General features: G+C 47.2%; 1 pseudogene; it reads left to right on the top strand.

The window, feature by feature from the left end:
* Window positions 1-9,279: 9,279 nt before the first annotated feature.
* LOC120849866 lies at window positions 9,280-11,514 on the top strand (annotated as a pseudogene).
* Window positions 11,515-12,771: the final 1,257 nt, after the last annotated feature.

Here is a 12,771-nt window from a genome sequence, read left to right on the forward strand (position 1 = left end):
GCCTTCTTTTCATACCCTCAACTGTAGTTTCGAAGCTCGAATTGAGAGACTGGCATCCTCGGGTTTTCCAATGCAGGTGCTGACTGAGGTGGTGGGAGCAATGGTCAAGAGAGTGAAAGGAGCTCAGAAACCTGAGCTCACTGTTGGAAAAAAAGAAATGCTGTCGTCCCGTATTTGCAGAGAACTTCTCACCATTTTAAAAGGTTGCTAGACGGTGCGACGTTCCTTTGGTGACGGCAGACCCCCATAAAATGAATCAAATTTGTCAAAACGTCGATACTAAGGTAAAATAAAAAAAAACATCTTTCCTACAGTAATCACACCCACCCTTATGTGTCCCTCTCCCTTAGTGTATTACATAGTATCCCCTTTTCTTGTGGTAGAAGCTATCTTCGGCAGACCGGACGGTGTGTAAATGACCGGCTACGAGAGCACAATCTCTCCCTAAATACAACAATGGGGGGCCATCTATTCCAGCACTGAAAACCCTGTATTTGTATGCCACCCTTAGCAAAAACCAAGATGATATGCAAGTACTGGGGAAGACACACCAGAGAGATTTTTGAAGCTTCCATTATCCTAAGCATGGACGACGGATGCTTTCCGCCTCTCATTAACAAAAGAGGAAATGCCTTTTTAAATTATTTTGCGTGTGGGTAACTTTATTAGTCCCCCTCAAACTTGCGGGCCCTTGAGCCTGTGGTCTCTCGTACTTGTGTGGTCAACGATCGAGCTAATTCCGCGTTCTGTTCTTCTTTCTTTTCTTTTATCGTCAATACATAAGTTTTGAGTGCGCGTCGTCAACGTCTTCCGCTTCATAATTACTTACAGCGCGACTGGGACAAGGGCAGACGGAGGAGAAAACACAAGACAAGCGCTGAACTAGCAACTGATTCTATTGAAAAGAAAAGACATGTGATGCTGCTGCTGCTCGTGCAGGCATGCCCCTCCGTGGCCCTGGCGCTTCTTCTTTCACTCAATACGAAACCGGCCAAATTATCCGAGATCCAAAAAGCCGATCTCGCTCTTCATCAAAGTCACTGTGGGCTGGCTCACACACAAGGATCAGGTTTGTGTTACGATGGAGACGTACCACACAGCACAAACCGGATCCTTGTGTGTGAGCCAGCCCACAGTGACTTTGATGAAGAGCGAGATCGGCTTTTTGGATCTCGGATAACTTGGCCGGTTTCGTATTCAGTGAAAGAAGAAGCGCCAGGGCCACGGAGGGGCATGCCTGCACGAGCAGCAGCTGCATCACATGTCTTTTCTTTTCAATAGAATCAGTTGCTAGTTCAGCGCTTGTCTTGTGTTTTCTCCTCTGTCTGTCCTTGTCCCAGTCGCGCTGTAAGTAATTATGAACTCTTACCAATTCGCCCAATTGTCCATTTTGCCAGTGTTCCGCTTCTCTCTCCCTGTACGCAATTGTAACTATGTTCACTATTGTTAACGTAGCAGCTTGGGCGAGTTGGTTGCTCATTTTTACACACACTACAGCGCACAATTGCAAACAAATGTCAGCGCGGTTTGTTTGAATTTTGCTTTATTTTTCGTGTGTAAGGAGTGAGTGTTGTTTGCAATTGTGCGCTGTAGTGTGTGAAAAAATGTTCACTCTATACCAACTCGCCCAACTGTCTACATTACTACAAAAAACGCTGTGAAAGACCTGAAATGCTTTTCAACGTACTTTACCGACCACAAGGCACTGGTCCTCTCTATCGGCTTTATCCCACTACCGCCAACACCACCGCAACCGTTACGACACGAAGATTACAGGCCAGACATATATTCCTCTGATGACGAAAATACTGTCGCAATAGAAAATGACATAATAACGAGAGACCTACCATTAGACATAGATAATCGCATAGCTTGAAATAAAATTCATCGTTCTGCAGCAACACAGTCCGAATGTTTCCGGTCTGTGGCCAACGTATTCGGAAACACACAAACCAAATCAGCACGAAGAACTTTAATGCGTGTCAAAAATATCAATCAAAACATTTCACCAAAGGGAGTATAATGCTTTCGCATTCCCACATGTAAGCGGTCTCAAGTGTCTCAGGCAAATTTTTACAAAACAATTATTTAAATGAGATTGCGAGGTGCACGTTTTGTTTTTATAGTTTCGACGAGCGAGGACGTAGGTGCTTGTGTACGCGAATATATAAAAGACGTTGTTTCTCCTTAGTGGTTTTTAGTCACGCGTTTCTCATAGAAATACTTGCCTTGTGTGTCGAGCAAGCGGCAAACGAAGGATTTCATTTATTTGTTTTTTTCCAATTCCTCCGAATAGTTCTCTGTACAGTGCAGGCCCAGGGCGAAATATTTTAAAGCGAGTCAAGTAAATATATATATATTTTTTTTGTTTAAGTTGCATGTTTACACAGTTTTAGTTAGAGCCTGGTTAGTTGAAAAAGGTATCCCAGTAGCATGGTCTGACAACTGCATACTCTGCAAAAGGCAGGAAACGTTTGATTAGGCTTTCCTAGAATGTTGGGAGGCGGTCTTCTTATGAAACGTCCTGCAAGTGACTCTCAAAAAATACTTCCCATTAACGCCCCATGGCGCACGTTTTTGGGCGGTAGAAGGAAAAAATAACGTTCTTGACGACATTATCCTGCACAGCAGATAGTGTGCTGCATGGCTGTGCGCCACGCGGATATAGATGTGTCCCCGTGCGTACGTAATTTGTTGAGCACATATATGCAGGAATTTTATAAAGAGCAGCAGCCTAGAACTGGCTGGCTGCCACTTTTTGAGATGTTGTCTACCCTCAAAGATTTGTAGGATGTTTGACATTAGCCAAGATGGCTGGTGTCTTTTAGTGTTCCCTAGCTATTGTGTGTCACTTACTTGTGTAATCGTCTAAATAAAAAAAAAAAAGTGAAAGCCGTTTGCAAATCCCTGTAACGCCGAATTGGAGCGCAGCTCTTGAGGAGGAGGAGTGAAGGGTACTGAGGGGAGGGTAGACCCCTCCTCCTCCCCTCATTCTTTAATATGCTCCGGGGGGGCGGTCACGTGACCTCGGGGGGGGGGGGGGGGTGTCACGTGACTTCGGGGAGGGGGTCACGTGACCTCGGGGGGTCAAGTGACCTCAGAGGGGTCACGTGACCTCAGAGGGGTCACGTGACCTGGGGGTCACGTGGGGGTCACCTTGGGGTCACGTGACCTTGAGATGACCTTGGGAGGGGTCACGTGACCTTGGGGAGGAGACCACGTGACCTCGGGGGTCACGTGACCTCAGAGGGGTCACGTGACTTGGGGGTCACGTGACCTTCAAAGGGTCACGTGGGGTCTTGGGGTCACGTGACCTTGAGATGACCTTGGGAGGGGTCACGTGACCTCGAGGGGTCACGTGACCTTGGGAGTCACGTGGGGTCACGTGACCTTGAGATGACCTTGGGAGGGGTCACGTGACCTGGAGGGGTCACGTGACCTTGGGGGTCACGTGACCTTGGGAGGACCTTGGTTACGCCGACGGCGACGGCGACGGCGACGGCGACGGCGACGCCGCTCAAGCCGGGAACGGGCCCCTAAGAGCTGCGCTCTAAAAAAAGCCGCGTGCGTGGCAGAGTTGGCAACGTATGTGGCTGTAGTGCAAAGCAAAGGGCCAGTTCGAATCCCGCTCGTTGCGGATCCTTATTTTATTATTTCTGTACTCGTCTAAGAAACTAACTATACTAAGGCGATAGGCTGGGCGAGTTGGTACTATTTGAATATGGTAAAAAGAATAGCCCTTGTTTGCGTTCTGTGTTCAGTTCCTGTCCCTGTTCTCATCTTTTTGTGCGCTATTTTTTAATCTTGTTCTAAGAAATCTCTGCTCATTCACGGCTGTCCTTTAGTTTCTTTTGTTTGGAGCATTCCTGAACGTGTCATGTGTATGAAAGTAGCGGTACCGCGTAGCCTCGGGTCAGTCACATTCCGTCGTCAACGCAAGACTCATGGCATCTTCCAGTTTGTAGGTGCAAGTTCATCTTATTAATCGTTTATTTTTCGCTCTGAATTAATCTGCTCTTTTTATTTGCGACAACATTGCACCAGGCGGAAAGTTTATATATATCAATTTGTAAACAAGTATAGGATTGGAACACATGAGCTGACAATCCATCCTTGGATACATCTTGAACAGAACCGCCAACTAATAATATCATATATTTTATGATCATACTCACTGGCAACACTGTTATATCTGAAGGTACCTTAGAGTATCGTACTGTAGAATATCGTACTGTAGAAATGCGTGCGATGATCTCTGAGAAATACTTTAGAAGTTCCAATGTTTTTTCTTTGATCGCAGTATCGCCATAAAATGGTAAAGGAGAATAACAAAGTTATCCCTATGTTGCAACCGCCAGAAACTCATTATATCATCCTTTTATATTTTGCAGTTTTGTCGTTTCTTTATTTTTTTATTCGGCACATATTCCGCTTTGGCGGCAATTTGCACACGGCCTAAAAGTTAACAATGAATACGCATCGTAGGGCCAGAGATGTGAACTAGAAGTTCTGTCACAAATTTTTGCCCGTGCTCAAATCTATATGCGAACGGAAGCACAAGTACCTAGAGCTCTGATCAAAGCGGTACATGAGCGTACTTCACTTCTTTCGAATTGCAAATACGGTGACTCGGTTCTTATGCCAATATGGTGGCTCATGCAGCACCCAATGGGCGGAGGAATGAAGAATTTTGTGTTGATTTTTTCCACCGTCCGAAAGCGCTCTCTGCAATCTGCCTCGACATTTAATGCTCTGCAGGCAACACTAGTGCTGGGAATGTGTAGTAACCGTTTCTTCGATTGGGATAAATAATGATCACTACATGTCTTGTACCCATTGTTACTCAGTGACAGCTTTTAAAATTCTACCGCAACAATTCATTACTACACAAATGTGTGTTCAGCGTGTGTGAATTTGGCAAGCCCCTAACCAAGGTAATTTTATAAACATTTCTTTAAAAAAATCTAATTATTTTTTTCATTTTAGCTGTAATTTTTGTACCTAAACAAATCAAGTGAAATCAATTTTTCTAGGTACTAGCGATTCTGTAGAAATTTATAAAATTGTTGTTCGGGAGTGTGGCTAATCTTACATGCAACTTTAAAATAGTCGTCCCTTAAACTGCTCATCTTGTGTTTTCATAAAAACAGTTGAGATCGCAACTTGAATAACATTAATTTTTCAAATATTTTTTAACGCATCTCTCCTTCAAAGGAGCCCTGGAGTTCACTTTGTGCTACTAGGTTCAAGTAAGTTGTAACAATGATTTTTTCTTTCAATGAAGTTCGCAATATGTTGGGAGTTATACGCAAAATAAGATTACAAAAACAAGTTACAGGTGTTATCTCCATGACGCCTCAGCTGCCAGTGGCAGGGGTGACGCGACTGTCCAATCGGCTGCGGGTTGGGTTCATGACGTCCTCTCAGAAGCCGCAGGCCCCTTGTCGGCTCGCTGATAAGCATGCTTGCCTGACCTTCTCCGCTGTCGGCTACGGGAGTTAGTAAAGTTCGAAGTTGGGCCTCGTTGTGTTTAAGCGGGTGAGCCTATGCGTGGCCCAGCGGAAAAAAGAAACGATCCCATATTCTAGCTCGATCCATCATTTATCGCCTCTCGTAATCTTTTCGTTCCCTCAGCAATGAGCCGCTCGTTCTTTGCGACTCGACTACGCACTTTAGAAATTTTATACTTCTTTTTGACGGGGCTATTATACAAAAAGCTACTTAAAAAAATGGAAAGCGATTGGTGGTATGGAATATTTTATTTTACTTTTAAATACATTTTGACGGCTCTAGCCTATCACGTAGGTCCTCTTTGAGATGTGACCACCCATCTCTAGCACTCACCATTTTGACATCACGGGATGCCACGGTAGATAAAGGTGTTTTTGCGTTTTTTGCGAATAAAATGCGATGCGCTAAAACATTTGCAACTTTACTTTAGTCGCTTGGTTTGCCCAAACCACCATAGAGGTAGAAAGCCCAAGAAGAGCATAGGATAAAATATCAAATATTACTCGCCTTCACGTGCTAAATGAAGCAGTTAATAGATATTTCAAGAAAATATAATTAACACCCAACTAAAAAAATGCTAGTTCCTAATAACCTACTGCAGTTACAAACAGTCATTTCAAGATAATATTATGTGTCAGATAATTTAGCTCGTTATCACCACAGTGTTTTTTCTAAATATCGTGAAGGTCATAACCAGCGAAACAGATGACCGAATTGAAATTGATCTTTAGAAATCAGTCGTTCACTCAGCCTCATTTTTTTCTGCATTTTGTTTTTTTCTAGAATAGCGCATTTGTAATTATATTTCTAAGACGACTGGTTTTTCAAGCGGGAAGAGGTCAAAATTGCTTGTGTTTTGAAATACTGGGTTGCTTTCGAAGCGCTTACGCTAAGTACTTTTCCCACAAAAAATGTTATTAGCAAGGATAATCATTTGGTTAAGAATGGTTGTTTAATTGCCCCACTAAGTTCGATGCTTCACAATAACGTTTTCAGACTATGAGGAATGGAAAATCTTCCATCGCTTCTTTGTTTGACCTTATTAGTAACGGCCTGTAAATAAACAACAACGCGTCTTAACAGGAGTTATACGCATCTTAACGGCGTATCGCTATTTTGCTATTCCACAATTTATTCCAATTGGGGCTAGAGCACATGTCCTGAAAGCCAACCGAAAATCGCATCAAAATCTGAAAATTAAGTTATCGTTTCATGCTATTTTCAAAATGCGGTACTGCACGTACATTACAGATATTTTTTGTTGGGGCATATTTGTGCTTGTTGTAGAATAAAACGCCACGTGTTTGTTTTCTAAAATCTTGTGCTGGATTCATTTCTGAACATACAATTTTCTTGTCATTTTTGTACTCTTCTTGGAAGATATGTTTTAACCATACTAAACACAAGGCAACTCCAACGAAAAGACATGCAAGATCCACAAGCGCGATGTGTACTTCTATAATTACTCACAAATCCCATATTTCCAGTTCTATTTGCTCATCCAAACGTGCGTCTACAAAACAGTATATATAGTTCTTTGGTAGTCCGCAATCTTCTGCCGTAAATGGTGTAGGGTATTTTGCTCGAATCAATCTGATAAATTTTGTAACACTGCATGGCGATCCGCAGCCGTTTAATGGAAACACAACGGGCTCTGCAGTCCTATTTCTGTACAGGACTCTAATCTGGTGGTTCTGAACTTGTTTTGTCACGTCGACAAGCACCATCGAGCCATAAAAAGGTTTTTCTGTAAACATTTCTTTGAGAACCATAAGAGTTGCCATGATATTCAAGTCGGGATAAGAAAGAACGAGGAACTTGGTTTCACGAGTCGCATTTTCAAACCCTGCGATGGCAGTAGCGTTCAATTGGTTTGGTTTCCTGCAGGCTGATATCGTTGCTCAAGGAGTGTAGCAATACCCCGCCCGTCGTCGTCCTGCCCGTCGCACCCCGGACTCCGACGCCTCCCCACGGGAAGGTCCACGTGGACATCGAAGACTGGCTGCGACACTACGAACGTGTAGCCCTCCACAACGGATGGACGACTAAGCAGTGCCTCCACAACCTTTACTTCTCGCTTGAAGGCACTGCGAGGCACTGGTTTGGAAACCACGAAGCCTCCCCATGGGAGTCCTGCGTCGCCGAACTTAAGCGAACGTTCATTAACCACCATCGTCGCCTGCGAGCAGAGGACCTGCTTCAAAGAAGGGTGCAGGGCCCCAACGAAAGCCTGATCAGCTTTGTTGAGGACGTCCTGCGTCTAAGTGCCCGAGCCGACCCGGAGGCCGCCGAGGAAAAGAAACTTCGAATCCTCATGTGAGGCGTCGAGGCGGAAATTTTCGGAGGCCTGGTTCGCGATTCCCCGACGACCGTCGATGCCTTTGTTAGTGAAGTCACGAACATCGAGCGCGCACGGACGGCCCGTGCAAGCCACTACCACCGACTCCCCGGCGCGCCTACTCTTCCAACCGTCGCAGCTACCCGTCTAGACCTGAGCACCATTAGTGTCGACAGCCTTCGGGAGATCGTCCGGGATATCGTCCGGGAAGAGCTCTGGAAGATCCTACCTGCTGCAGATCGCCCTGCCTCACTCTCACTCCCCGACGCCGTCCGAGAGGAAGTTCACCGAGCCTTCCATCCCGAGGTTGCCGTCACCGCAGCAGCAAAGCAGGAGCCAGCCGTAAGCTACGCTGAAATGGTCCGACGAGCACCGCCAGCCCCGCGTGTACTGTCTGGGGATCAGGAAACAACGTCGGCCGCCCCAGCCGCAGTGCGTGTACTGTCCGAGCACGTCAACTCGCCACCGCGCTCGAGTGTGCTGGTGCCCGTCGTAACCGAAACGGCAATCTGTGGAGAAGCCCTGCTGGAGGGTAATGTTCAACTGCTCCTAGGCAGAGGGATCGGTGTCGCCAGAGGTGTTACGGAGCTCCAAGGTGGACGCACTGCTGTCCTTGTAACGAACTCCCGACAAGAGCCTCAGCACCTTACAAAAGGTACCACCCTGGGACACATCGAGGAGCTCCAAGACACAGCCGCAGTCGCCGCAATCTCTGAAGACTCCCCTTCGTCGCAACACGAGACAACCTCATCCTCAGAGCTCGACATCGACCCGCTCGAGTCGCTTTCGCCGAATCTTCGAGACAGTGACGCACTCTAGATAAGAGGCCGCCCGCGACCTTGTCGAGTCAGTTTCGCCTCAGCGTTCGATCTTGCTGCTTCGCCGCCTTCAACGCCCGCGACGCTCTGCTGTTATCTTTCCTTTCCCTTTAATTTTTGGGCACACGTTCACCCCATTAGACGTTCAGTTTACTCGGTCATTCGCCGCCTCGTCACTTGCCATCCGTGTCAATATAGAGTAAGCGCATGCACAGAAAGAATCCAGACGCTGTCGCGGTAGTGTTTTTCTCAAAGCGCGCTTTCTGAAGAAATAAAAAAAATTACCGTCGCGTTCCGGAAAGCAGGCGAGACCTGTGCCCGTCACTTATAAAATTCAATCGATTACAATTACGAATTACCGAGCCTCAAATGTAATAGATTGCCGTTACAAATTACTTACAATGAGCACCGGGCACACAATAATGTAGAAACCCTTTTTAACCCCTTTAGTCAGAGCCACAAAATAAAATATTTTATATAAAAAAAAGAAGAAAAAACTGTCAGATTGGACAGAACATGTTATGACCTTTAGACACTTTCTTATAAAGATAGAGAGAGAAAGAATAGACTTGCGAAGGCGGAAATTCTAAAGTGGGATTTACAGTCAGAGGCCGAACAGTCATTGTTAGTTAGGGAGAAGAGACCGTGTTTTGCAATATGCCTTCACTTTCAAGACACAGGTGTTTCTCTGCGGCGGATGTTTAGACAGTTGTATGGAAGCGATGTTTCCACGTATCGGTTCTAAAGCATATCGCGTGTGTATTGCCATTCTTGTTATAGTGGTGCCTTTTTTATGTTACCATGTGTTCTTAAGTATAAAACTTGGAAGAAGTCCTCAGCATACAGTACGTGTCACGCCTGGAAGAAGATGCAACAAAAGTTCGATTCCGAGTGAGTCATCACCATCTATATCGAGAAAAAAGTGAAAGCCGTTTACAACTCCCTGTAACACCGAATTAGAGCGCAGCTCTTGAGGAGGAGGAGGGAAGGGTACTGGGTGGGTGAAGTGACCTGGGGGGGGGGTCACGTGACCTTGGCGGGTCACGTGACGATGCCGATGATGTCATCAGTGACGTCACTGATGACGTCATCAGTGACGATGACGATGCGGACTCCGATGACGTCATCAGCGATGATGACGATGACGATGCGGATGTCGGTGACGTCATCAGTGACGTCACTGATGACGTCATCTGTGATGATGACGATGACGATGCGGATGCCCCACCCCGAAGTCACGTGACACCCCCAGGTCACGTGACCACCCCAGGGTCACGTGACCCCCGCCGAGGTCACGTGACCTCCCCGATGACGTCATCGTCACTGATGACGTCACCGGCATCCGCATCGTCATCGTCATCATCGCTGATGACGTCATCAGTGACGTCACTGATGACCTCACCGGCATCCGCATCGTCATCGTCATCATCACTGATGACGTCATCAGTGATGATGACGATGACGATGCGGATGCCGTTTGACGTCATCAGTGACGACGTCATCGGGGAGGTCACGTGACCTCGGCGGGGGTCACGTGACCTGGGGGTGTCACGTGACTGGGGGGTCACGTGACTTCGGGGGGGTCACGTGACCTCGGAGGGTCACGTGACTTCAGAGGGGTCACGTGACTTTGGGTGTCACGTGACCTTGGGGGTCACGTGACCTTGGGATGACCTTGGGGGGCCACGTGACCTTGGGATGACCTTGGTTACGCCGACGCCGACGGCGACGCCGACGGCGACGCCAACGGCGACGCCGCTCAAGCCGGGAACGGGCCCCTAAGAGCTGCGCTCTAAAAACAAACTCGTCAGTGCGTGCTTTCCGTATGGAACAGACCTTTTGGCGAGCAAGGAATCTTGCGTTTGCTTGAAAGGGTGGACAGGGGAAGGTTGTTCCGTGCCACAGGCCGTATGGGACAGTTATGGTTTCCAAACCTGGTACCGTTAAGGATACATCAAACGTCGTTCCAGACCTCGAACAATCATCAACTCCCTCGTCTTCAACCACGAACTGGACCTGCTTGAAATTCGAGTGAACGTACTTCACGATGCCGTGGACTACTTCTTGGTCTGCGAGGCCAACTTCACATACTTCGGCGATCCCAAGCCACTTCACCTCAAATCGAAGCTCTCCGCCGGCTTTCTGTCTCGCCACCGGCACAAGATTATCAGGCTGGAGGAGGTCAGCACCAATTTCGTCGCAAACGAAGATCCTTTCGCCCAAGAGAACTACCTCCGCAGCTCCATCTGGAAGAAAGGTCGCCACAAGTTTTCAAAGCTGAGCGACGACGACCTGTTCATGATCTTAGACGCGGACGAGGTTCCGAGCAGAGAGGTAATGCTGTTCCTCAAGTACCACGATGGATTCGGAGAGCCCATCTCTTTTGACCTTCGATGGTTCCTCTACGGATTCTTCTGGGAGAACCAGCAACCGGTGAATGTGGGCGGTATCTGCACCGTGGGATACCTTCGAGAAGTGTTCCACAACGACTCCCTCCTTGTAAGAGATAAGAGGTTTCGAATAATGAACGCGACTACCGGTGACACGGGGACTGTCTGGTCCCCCTGGACAATCTCGGGGACACCTCGGGCGTACGCGGGATGGCATTGCTCATGGTGCTTCGATGCAGCCGGAATCCAGGTCAAACTGATATCCGCTCAGAGGGACGACGGTGTACGCTGGGGAGACTTCGCCGCGAAGCGTGATGTCGGATACATCAACTACCTGAGAAGAACGGGCAGGTATTTTGACGAAAGTCAGTCGCTTCAGAAGGTGGACGGGTACATGGCAGCGCCGTCTTATTTACGAAATGACGTAAAGCGGTGGCGCTACTTATTGTCTGTATAGGTAAATTTAACCCCCTTGCTCGAACTACGGATAGTATGAGAATATTTTGATCCAAGAAAGGACCCTTAGTTTTATTTCTGAGAAGGGTTGACTTCTTCGGTTGGCAATAAATGCCTCGAAAGTGTAGGGGTTTATGACACCTGTTTGGTGGAGGCAGTTCTACAGTACATACATGCACACATCACGACCAGCATGAGTCACACGATACAAGGCTGACGAAAGCGTGAGCACCACCTTGGGTGGCGTTTGAACATTTTCGACCGAGCCACCTTTATTATGAGGGCATGCGCTTCGTTGCCTCTATGCTCATGAGTCCGGGGCATAGTAGAGATATATAGGTGTGAACGCCGCGCGATTGAACAAGCCATACAAAATCCTCTCCGAGCTTTGGCTGCAAGCGGCGCCAGCAGATGACTGTGATATGCGGCTAGGGGTAGCCTGTCGCGTGCTTGGTTTCCCGTGCATCTGCAAGGAAAACATATGCTTGATATTTAAGTTGTTTTCCGGGTGCGCCGCGTCATGCTGAATTTAGGACTTGCAATACGCTTGTTGCTTCAACGATGCTTCGTAATTCACCAGGACAATGTCACTGGATCCTGGAAAAGTAACGCCAAGCTGCCCATATGGTTGCCATTTTGGTTCATGGAAAGAGTAGTTTCTCTTTCACCTCTTCATTCTTGGTGAGCCGACCTAAATTCGCTGGTGAGGGGTAGTTTGATAGAGACGTTTCGTGAATGATGAGATTTTGTTATCCACACATCGACGAGACAAGCGCGCATCTTCGTACTGCCACGACATGCGACGCCGGTGCTCGGCGGCATGAAAAAATAATTTTCCCGTCTTGAAAGGCGCACTGACAGGGTATTGTATGCTCGCCGAGGTTTTTAGTTGTACATGACATACGAGAGCCCAACTACCCAGAACAAAATTTGCGGCTCGAAATTTGGTTTCTTTCCGCCCGAAAACCGCCGATCAAGAACTAGCCGGTCTGAGTTTCGCTCGCTCTCTTTTTCGTGCTCACGGGCCGTTTTTTAAGGTTTCGACGCAACCACAAACTTTAATCAAAGCCTTTTGTCACTGAAGGCGCACACTCAATATTGAAAAAAAAAAAAAAAATATCGAACCTATTTTTTGTGGCTTCTAAAAAGCTGCAAATATGCAAATACGTTGAGTGAAAAACAAAGTTCCACAGAGAACCGGAAGCATTCTGTGCGTGTGTCGCGTATTGGTGGGACTCGCGGGGACGGCGATGGCAGC

Source organism: Ixodes scapularis, unplaced genomic scaffold, assembly GCF_016920785.2.
Source record: "Ixodes scapularis isolate PalLabHiFi unplaced genomic scaffold, ASM1692078v2 PGA_scaffold2__306_contigs__length_199485367, whole genome shotgun sequence".
NCBI lineage: Eukaryota > Metazoa > Arthropoda > Arachnida > Ixodida > Ixodidae > Ixodes > Ixodes scapularis.